This window comes from Lycium barbarum, chromosome 2 (assembly GCF_019175385.1).
Source record: "Lycium barbarum isolate Lr01 chromosome 2, ASM1917538v2, whole genome shotgun sequence".
Classification (NCBI taxonomy): Eukaryota; Viridiplantae; Streptophyta; class Magnoliopsida; order Solanales; family Solanaceae; genus Lycium; species Lycium barbarum.
Window position 1 is genome coordinate 103,050,161 of NC_083338.1, and position 10,460 is coordinate 103,060,620.

The 10,460-nt window shown below is 38.4% G+C and overlaps 1 pseudogene; it reads right to left on the reverse strand.

Annotated features, from left to right (window-relative positions):
• Positions 1–1,775: 1,775 nt before the first annotated feature.
• LOC132628714 (putative late blight resistance protein homolog R1A-3) lies at positions 1,776–5,964 on the reverse strand (annotated as a pseudogene).
• Between the last annotated feature and the right edge of the window lie 4,496 nt (positions 5,965–10,460).

Genomic DNA, 10,460 nt, shown 5'->3' on the forward strand with positions numbered 1-10,460 from the left:
TTATATACATGAGCATGATTATCATTGAGAGCATGTTATACGCCCATAGAGGCATTTTCAGTTATACAAATTTATGCAGATACTTTCAGATTCCAGTCCTACAGATACTTGTTCATACAAATCTACGCAGACTGTCAGTTGGCCTTTGAGTTTTAGATTCCGTTCATGATTCTTATGCTTATGCTTATGTTCCTCTTTTGCCTTACATACTCAGTACATTATCCGTACTGACTCCGTTATTGGTCAGGGGGCTGCGTTCATGCCCGCAGGTTCAGGTAGACAGACAGGTGGTCAAGTTCAGTAGGACCTCTATATCCAGCAGTGGTCAGTGCGCTCCATTTGATCCGGAGCTGCAATCTATTTTGGTATGCCACTCTTTTGAGATATATATGCATATGGGTATGACGGGGCCCTATCCCGTCCTTTCTACAGTGTTATACTCCAGTAGAGGCCTGTAGAAATTTATATGTATATGTCAGATGATGTAGCCTTGTCGGCTTCTATTCTTTTGTGTACTGTATATGTAGCGGCCTAGTTGGCTTGCACTGTTATTTCAGTATGTATATATATATTTAGATTGTGCATAGTTCATGAGGTCACCCTTTCATGAGGAAGTATGAGATCAGTTTGAGTTACTTATGGGCCCTTGATGTTCATTATTGTCCAGATATAAGTACAGAGGTGTTTGGTCATTAGACGTCAGACACTCGTCACGATTCATCGGTTTGGGTCGTGAAAACACCTTTGATAAATATATACTTACATATATTGGAGACACGAACATCCACGGGTTTGTTTTTGAGGTCTTTTTGTTCTTGTTGAATTCGTGCAGTAGAAGCCCTGAGTTCGGGTTTGCAGCCACTGAACTTAATTAGTTGCAGTGAGTAACTATTTGCAAACTCAATGGGTATCTCATTCAAAAATATGAAACCTGCCATTACAAGGCGCTCAAGGATAGGAAAATTGTCATTCGTGGCTTTCCAGTACTTGAGATAACATACTTGAATTAGCAAAAGCTTCAATCGAGTAAATTCACCTGCAATTCGATGCCATTCACAGCCTTAACAAGCATTCCACTTCAGCTTCAGCACCTCAAGGTTAGGTAGCTCACCTATGATGTTCAAGTCCTCGTACCTTAGACAAGTTCAGACCAACTTCAACTTCGTTAGTGTTGCTGGAAAAGCTTTTGCACTTTGAATTATCATTGGTGAAATCTTGCCTGACTTCCATGGAATATAATGTTGAAAACTCAATGTTTCAAGTTGATGTAGATCGACAGGATTATTGAAAAGTCTATCTTGACAATTTTCATAATCCTTTTCATCTCCAACGATTCCTAATTTTTTAACATTCCGAATCCCTGAAATAACCTCCTTCCTGCAACAAACTGGAGACAAGCCATAAATAGTGTGTACGTTTGATAAAGCCAAGTACCTCTCTTTACCAATGGATACACTTGGGGGATTTGGTAAATAAAAGCATTGCATATTGAGTTGCCTTAATTTCAATAGTTCCCAAATTTGTTCTAAAAGAAAGAGACATGTCGTACCCCTTCTGACAATGATTGTTTGCAGATTCCATAACATGCAAATTTCTGGAGGTATGTCAAAATCCCTAAACAATAGTAGGTGCCTCAACCAAATGAGGGATGGTGTATGTGGAGGGAAACTTAAACACATTATGGTTTCCAAGTCCAAGATTCTTAGTAAATGAATAAGCTCTGGTCCGAGACTAAAAGTTAAAAAATAACTACAAGGAGAGAAAATAGAGCGAGTTCATTCCAAGAGATTGTTGTGGTCATCATATATCTTCCCCCTTATCAAATGATCATGGCCAGGGGTAAGAAGGGCCCTATAAGAACTATAGTAAATATCATCAGCAACAGTATTCCATCGCTTAAAGGGACACATTTTGTGCATACTAAGATGATGACGAACATGATTTGGCTCATCATCTTTATCCGGATCATATACAATGTCATTCATGAAAAATATGTTTTGGCTTTGAGTTTCTCTCAAGCAGAGCTCGTACATTAGATCATGAACCTTACATGATTTAATTTTTGTTTCATCCAAACTTTTCTTGCTGACAAGAACTAGACATCTGCCGATAAGATCTTGTAAACACTTCTCAACCTCTCCTTCCAAGTGTTTTTCCGACTTCAGAAACCCCTCAGATATCTATAATCTCACTAATCTCTTCACTGATATCTCACTAAATCTCACTATCTTCTGGAAAAATTCGAAATAGAGAAGGCACAATTTTAGATCACCGGTCAAATGATTGTAACTAAACCCAAGCACATGTAAACATTGTTTATCAGGGTCATTTGTGACAAATGACATGACATCTTCAACAACATTTTTCCAATATTCTGTTGTCCTTTCAGATTTAGACAAAAGTCCAACAACCACGACAAAAGTTAGTGGTAACCCATGACATTTGCCTACAATATGCTTCCCAGTAGTCTCGAACTCAGATGGTAACTCTTCATTCGCAAAAGCCACACTTTTAAAAAGGTTTCAACTGTCAACTGGACTCATGGGACCCATCTGCAGAGAAAGATTCTTTGTGTCGGCATAACAAGATACTTCAGTGTTACGAGTAGTCAACAATGTTTGACTCCCCCTTTTTCACTTGGAAAGCATTGCCTCACGTCATCCCATGCTTTACTACTCCAGATGTCATCCATGACAATTAAATATCTCTTACCCTTTAAATTCTTTTGGAGCATGTCTGCTAGCTCCCCTTCACCTTCCATGTAAATTGTGTCACCCTTTGTAGAATACAAAAGGCTTAAAAAGATCTCCCTTACACTGTGCTATTGATATACAGTAGCCTATTGTGACGAACCAAAATCGCTTAGTCGTGGGGGCACCTACCATTTCCCACCTTGGTAGGCGAACCCTTCCCTTACCCAGCATGCAATCTATCAATGCGGAAGAACAATGTAGTAATAATAATTCTCAATATCAATTAAAAGAGAATAAGTGCGGAATACATCTTCTAAACAAGGCATCTGGTCTAAGTAAGCACAATAGCTACTAATAAACACATAGGTCTAAATATATAATAAGAACTATCTGTATGTTGCCATACAAGGCTCATAACATCAAAAGGAATACTGTCTAGTAATAGATGACAAGTATATAGAAACTAAGGCTGCAGAACTGGCAGTAGCTCACCCTAAGTCTCCAACAATACTGTCTCGGGAAACTCTCTCGAGGATCAGAAATAGAACCTGTAATGAACTGTGCACTCAAAAGAAGAGTACAGCAAAAGTAGTATCAGTACAAACAACAGGTACTGAGTAAGCATCATAGGCCGACTAAGATTAGTTTATGCATATAAGCATAAAATCAACAAGATAAGCAAATAGGCACATAATACCCAAACCAAGGTCACAGAATATCCCATAACCGAATCACAACCTAAGATGAAACTTCTAAACAACAAGTCTGTCGAGTCTCAATAATCTTAAACAATAATCACAAAACCTAGTTCTGATCCTAGGCAGAGTCACTACTCCGCAATCTGACCCAGTCTATAATCCAATCTATGCCACCACAATGATAACAACAGACCGTACTAAATCAGACGTGAAGAGCAATATGATGATGCAAAATAAAATGCAATATTGTTCAATACAATGCACTGGCCAAATACCTCAAACCTATACACATATGCTAAAGGCATTGTTTGCTCAATAGTCATGACCTATGAGGGACCCGCGAAGTCCATGTACCTCTCGCTATGAAATATACCTCGGATCACGAGTCCACTCACTCCGAAACAGACCTCGGATCACAAGTTCACAAATAGGCCACATCTTCACCCCCTGTCAAATATGCCTTATATATATATATATATATATATATATATATATATATATATATATATATATATATATATATATCACAAGATAGGCCACATCCTTAGCCCTTGTAAGATGTACCTTATATACATATATTGTATGCAAGATAAGTATTCAAATTATGATTCAAGTCTAGAACCCCAATATGAAACACCAACTCAAAAGTAAGCATGATAAATCAATGAAATCAAATGCCAATGAAAGTACGAGTCACAATGCCATAAGCCATATCAGGACTTAGATAAAGCAACTCAACCATGGAATGAATCATGCAGACCATCTCAATCAACATAAAAGTCTATGACACCCTTTACTTCCAAATATAAAAAGTACACCTCACAACTAAGTCTTGTGTCACCAAAGTGCTCCGTTTACTCGTGTATCATCATCAGTACCTAGTCATAATTCGATATCAATATACATATGAAATGAGAATGTATACCATGTATGATATCATCATAATTATACAGCACGATTCAGGCCTAATCTCATTATGCTTCCTTTCTCCGATGATAAATGACACAATAAGAGAGAAATGAGTGCAACATGTATCACAATACAACAATTAAGGCAAAAATCCTAATCATAATAACAGGGTAGCAAGCCACAATCAACCAACCTAATAGAATACCATCCCAAATCACCACAGTACATATACAAATACACTATCACAATGCGTAAACAACGGCGACAAGCCCACATAGTCAGAAGTCATACCAACCTAGGTAATATCCAATCAGACATCATGTCCGAAGACCTAATCATGCTTTCTCCCATCAATTATACACAACATATATGTTTCGCTAATCAAAGTCTAACTAATGTAAGCCGTAAATTACCTCGAATACAGAACAAGAGCCACGACTCCACACGAGCCTTCTATTTCTGAAGCACCTCAGAATGATGGTAGTCTAGTAAATAACATCACAAGTAAGTGAATGACCACAAAAACCAACTAATTAAACGAGAATTCAATTCGAGAAAAGGTTAGTTAAAATACCCAAAATACCCCTAACGAGTCTCGCCGTAGCAGTCAGGTCTTCCGCTATAGCAAAGATCATTAAAGGCCATCCCTCGCCGTGGCGGCCAGGACTGCGCCATAGCGGTTCCGCTATAGGGGTCAAACCATCTGCCATGGCAGAATCAAAGAAAGTCCTTGCCACCGCTCTGGCGGTCCTGCTACAGCGGCACTAAGTCTACTGTGGCGGTCACACCAGAACTAGCAAAATTTGTTTTTTCGCAAGTCTTCCCCGAAATCTCGACATCAATCTGAGGCCCCCGGTACACAAACTAGATATGCGCACACAAATAAAAACACGCTACGAACTCACCTGTGGCCTCGGATTTTCCAACGGAAGTCTAATTTACCAAGTTAACCCCCAAACGGATAAAATCAAGTTTCCAACCAAGTACCCAAACGCAACCACATGCCTCCGGAATCGAACCACCCATCCCAACAAGTCATAATCAGCCCTGCAGATCTCACAGAATCGACGAAACTTCAAAAAAAGTCCGTTTACCCAAAAGTTAACTATAGGTCAAAAGCTTTCACTTAAGGATTCTAAATCCTTCAGTTTTCACTAGAAATGTTTTATAATCTCGGGAATTGGTCAATAGGGGCAAAATGGTAAAAAGGCACATAACGACCTAACAGGTCGTTACACCCAGGCACAAATATCAAAATAAGAACGAATGTATGCATCATTGTAAACTTCTTTTGCTAAAGTTGTTTTACCAATGCTCCCCATTCCGATGATCGGGTTGACCTTCAGTTCACCAGAAAAGCCTTTAGTCAGTTCATCTAGCAACCTTTTCCTTTCATCACCACGTCAAACCATATTGTTCTTAACATTCAGATTATCTTTTGCTGAACTTGAAAAATCTTGAACCAATGATTCCTTTGATGCTTGTTTGCCTTTATCTTGAATCTTTGTTGACTTTTTCCAGACACGATCAATGACCTTTGCTACTTGTTGTAGGCTTTGACGAAACCTTCGACATGCCTTTCTTTTCTGGCTTTTATATTTCCCCTTTACAGTTTCTGTTAAACTCAATTGAATTGTGTATTCAGCAATATTTGCAACTTTTTTTTACCTTTACTTCTATATCTGTCATTTCCCTAGAAACGTTGCTTCTCTCAAAGTCCTTGAGAAATATTTCCAGGGAACTAACTTTTTCATGAATACCGATAAATTCTTCTCTGTGATAACAAATTAGAGATTGCATTGGTGAATTGTATGTCAAGAGCGATTATGTTATTCTCATAAGAGAAGCCACACTTGCATAAACCATGTCTACTGCATTCCCGTTTGTCTATTTCAATTATGACCTGAGAGCTGCAAGTTTCAAGAGATCAATGGTATCATAGATAACGTGACAAGCAGATTTGCGAAAAAATAAGGCAGGCATAAACTAAATAAGATCAGGTAATTTATTAGTCTTCGCTTTGAAACTTGAATTCGTACCCTTATATAGTCATTGAGTCTATTTCATGTTGAGGTCAGTTATGTTACTACACATGATTTTACACTTAGGCAGTAGAATCTTTTAATCTCTAACTCTTTGAATCTAGTTAAATATTAGGAATAATAATATTTAATAGCGCCTAGGACTCATACCTACCGGTTACTAATAGACATGAATAAAAAATATATTTGTGAAAGTCTCTTTTTCACTATCTATCTTATGCCACTTTATTATACATAGTTTTCCTTCACCCTGAAAATTGTCAATACTTCTGTACTGTTCTAAAGCAAATTAGATGTTGTGATTCTGTTATACTTTTGATATGAATTTCTCTTTGTTCAACAATGTTTTTTTTAAAATAACAATCTTTGGCAGTATCAAGTAACTATATTTACTGGTTATTAACAATCGTGTGATAAAATTGATTTTGCGATCTTTACCATCAGTTTTGCTATGGGAAATATGGAAGCACACATGTGCTTTAAAGTATGATGGAATCAAAGGTTCAAATTGTACAGTTATAGATCAAGTTTCCAATTTGATGAAACTTTTGCATAACTCAAAATTTCCTTCTTAAAATCTTTCAAATTTCCTATATATGTGAACAAGTGGTGTTTTACTCTAAGTTTAATGAAATGACAGAGTAATTAATTAAGGGAAACTAACCTTTCTATAGCAGCAAAAAGCTGCAAAATATTTGCAAGAGAATACTATGAGATAAAAACAAATATGAGTATCAGCAAGCAAAATTAGTAAAGCACATAAGATACAGTATGTAACCAAATATTTGAGTGGCTGAAATGATATCAGTAGAATTTATCTTGAGATTACCGCTTAAGTAGTCCCTTAACTTTAAATAGTAGGTTCATTTAGGACCCTATTGTATAATGCTGAACACAAATGGTCCTTAATCTTTGCAAAAAGGGTGCCCTTTTGGTCCTGGTCATGTCACGACCCATTTTGCTTAGGTCGTGCGGGCACTTACCTTCCCATCTCGATAAGTGAACCCTTAACCCAACAATGAAATAATACATGAAAGAATGAATTTAAATCAGCGGAATAGAACAAATACGTGAGTTCCACGATATATCTATAGATAAGTAGTAGAAAGTGCGGAAGGGTTAGTTTGAATAATACAAGAGCATCTAAGGAGAATAGTACAATCTGGAATACTAATACATAAATGTCTATGTCTCTAAAATAAAAATAGGACATATGATAGGAAAGTCTTCCAGGTCAACAGACGCCACCCTTACCCTGCAAACTCGAGAGAAAGGTGAAGCGTCAATCAGCCACGGGTCACAAAAGTGGATCCGACATGATACTCTGCATTCATAAAAGAATACAGCAAGTGCAGGTCAGTACAAACAACAATACTAGTAGGCATCATCGGATGGCTAAGCATAGTTAACACAATTCAGAAAATAAAGCAGATAAGCAAATAAACCAACTAAGCATAAGACAATATAATCACAACCGAGTATCCACCATAGCTTATGTAAAGCATCTGAACCCAAATATGTCAAGTCTGAATATATCCGATCCAATCCAATCATCGCAATCCAATCACCAAGCATCTCAATCAAGTCATAATGCAATGCAATGCAATAATGGTATGAATGCAATGCAATGCCATGCAAATGAGGTGTACACATGTACTCCGGATGAAAATATCAATGTCTCGGTAGCACATCCCCGCGTGACTCGCTAAGTCTAAGTGCCACCCGTCTCAGATATTTGCCCAACAGACAGACGGGACCCTGGAGATTCTCACCGGTACCACCCTGGGGGACCCATGGAGTCCATGCACTAACAATGATTCTTGAATATCATCGGAATCGGCCATGCAACAATGATGCCGGAATAGATCATCGGACAACGGCCATCTCACAATCACTCAAGTAAAAGAGTTATCAAACATAAGTTTCACACAATCAACGATTCCAAAATTAAACCTCAAACATCAGCCATCTCACAATTACTCAAGTAAAAGAGTTGTGAAATATCAGTTTCACATAATCAACGATTCCAGAAATGAACCTCGGACATCGACCTTCTCACAATCATTCAAGTAAAAGAGTTTATTAAAATACCAGTTTCACTCCATCAACAATACCGGCTCATCACCGGGTATCGGCCATGCATCATGAATGAGTGAGAATGTATACAATGCATATATCAACATCAACAATCAAGTTCAATATCACAAGTACCATCGATGGGGTACGCCAATAATGTATCCATATCACAAATACCAACAGTGGGTATGCCAACAATATATCAACGTCACAATACCAATCGTGGGTATGCCAACAATGTATCTTATCATAATACTAACAATTGTATGCCAACAATATATAGATATCACAAGTACCAGCAGTGGGTACGCAAACACAATATCCAAGTACAAATTCCAATAACGGGTACGTCAATTTTATCTCAATCAAGACAATAACACATATTCCAATATCTACCAAGTACTAATGGCATCAAACCATCACAATGGAACAATCAAAGCACACACATAACGGGGTGGCTAGTCCCAACGCACAACATGGCCCAACCTTAGGCAATAACCAACCCGAATTCATACCCGAAGGTTCACATGCTGTCTCCGACATTATAATCTAAATATGTGCTTCGCTATATGAAGTCTCACCAAAGGTAAGCCACAACCTACTTGGATGGCCAAACCGCAACACCAACCACTCACTAATTTGCCTTGCCCTTCCACTGAACCTTGGAACCAAAGTAGTCTAATCATAATCGAATTCTATATTAAAAATCATATAGAATGATACTAATATTGCTATTATTTCAATTAGGTCAATTCTAACTCTAGAAATTGGGGAAACGGGCCCACAGGGGCAAAACAGGGAATTCGGAAGCAAAATACCAAATTAAGTACTAGGTAATCATAACCAACCATTAATTGTTGATTTAACTCAAGGATTAGCCTAATTTCTGATTTCAACCAAAATCCCAAAATTGGGTATAAACCCCAAGTCTCCAATTCCGAAATTCAATGCTAAAAGTGGAAGATATATGCTTAATGAGCTTAGATTAGTCACTATCTAGTATAAACATCACCAATTTATCATTTACAATCCTATGGAAAATGTTCTTCCAAAACCCTCTTTGAACTCCCACCACCATGGATTTATTAAGGGAAAAGGGGAATCTAAGATGAGAATGGATTAAAGGAAGAATGAAGAAATGAGTAAGATATACCTCCGTGATTCTCCTTCAAATATCCTTGAGAGCAGTTTCTTCAAGCTCAAATATCAAAATGGGACATAATGAGGGTCTAAGGGTTTTTAACCCTTCATTAACTTTACAAAACTGCCCGTCACCTGCTTCAGCGGCATTGGGACCGCCCCAGCGGTGCCGCTTTAGCGGTCGAGGCCAAAATCCTCTTCACCGCTTTGGCGGCAGGGCTACCGCTCCGGCGGTGCCACTGCTGCAGTGCTGGTGCCGCCAAAGCGGGCACAAGACACCAGAAACCTAACCCAAGTTTCACCTTTCGATCCGATTTTTCGATCAATTCCCGAAGCCATCGGCTCACATATCAAACACATAGACCCATATAAAAATGCGCTACAAACGCGCCTGTGGCCTCAAAATTCCCAATGGAGGTCTCGTTGACCAAGTTAACCTCTGATGCCTTAATCCCAAATTATCAACCTAAGTCCCAAAATGCATCCAAATGCATTGGGAACCGAATCAAATACACAAAAAAGTTCTAAACGACCATCCGGGCCTCTCGGAATCAACATAATTTTGAAAAAGGTTTGTTTTCCCAAAAATCAACTTTAGGTCAACCATTTTTCACTTTAAGCCTATATTTTCACAAAGGTTGCCCGAATCCGGTCTAGACACCTCGGAAAGTGTATTAGCGGCCCGCTCAGGTCAAAAGTGAGTAATCAATGCTCGAGAAAGGGTGAAAATGACTAAAAGACTATAACGACTAAAGGGGTCGTTATATCAGATACCAATTGAACCGTCGCTCGTCCTCGAGCGAAAAAAGAAAGAAAGTAGGGAAATACCTGAATCAGTGAAAAACTGGAGATATCGGCTACCCATGTCGGACTCGGTCTCCCAAGTAGCCTCTTCCATCAGA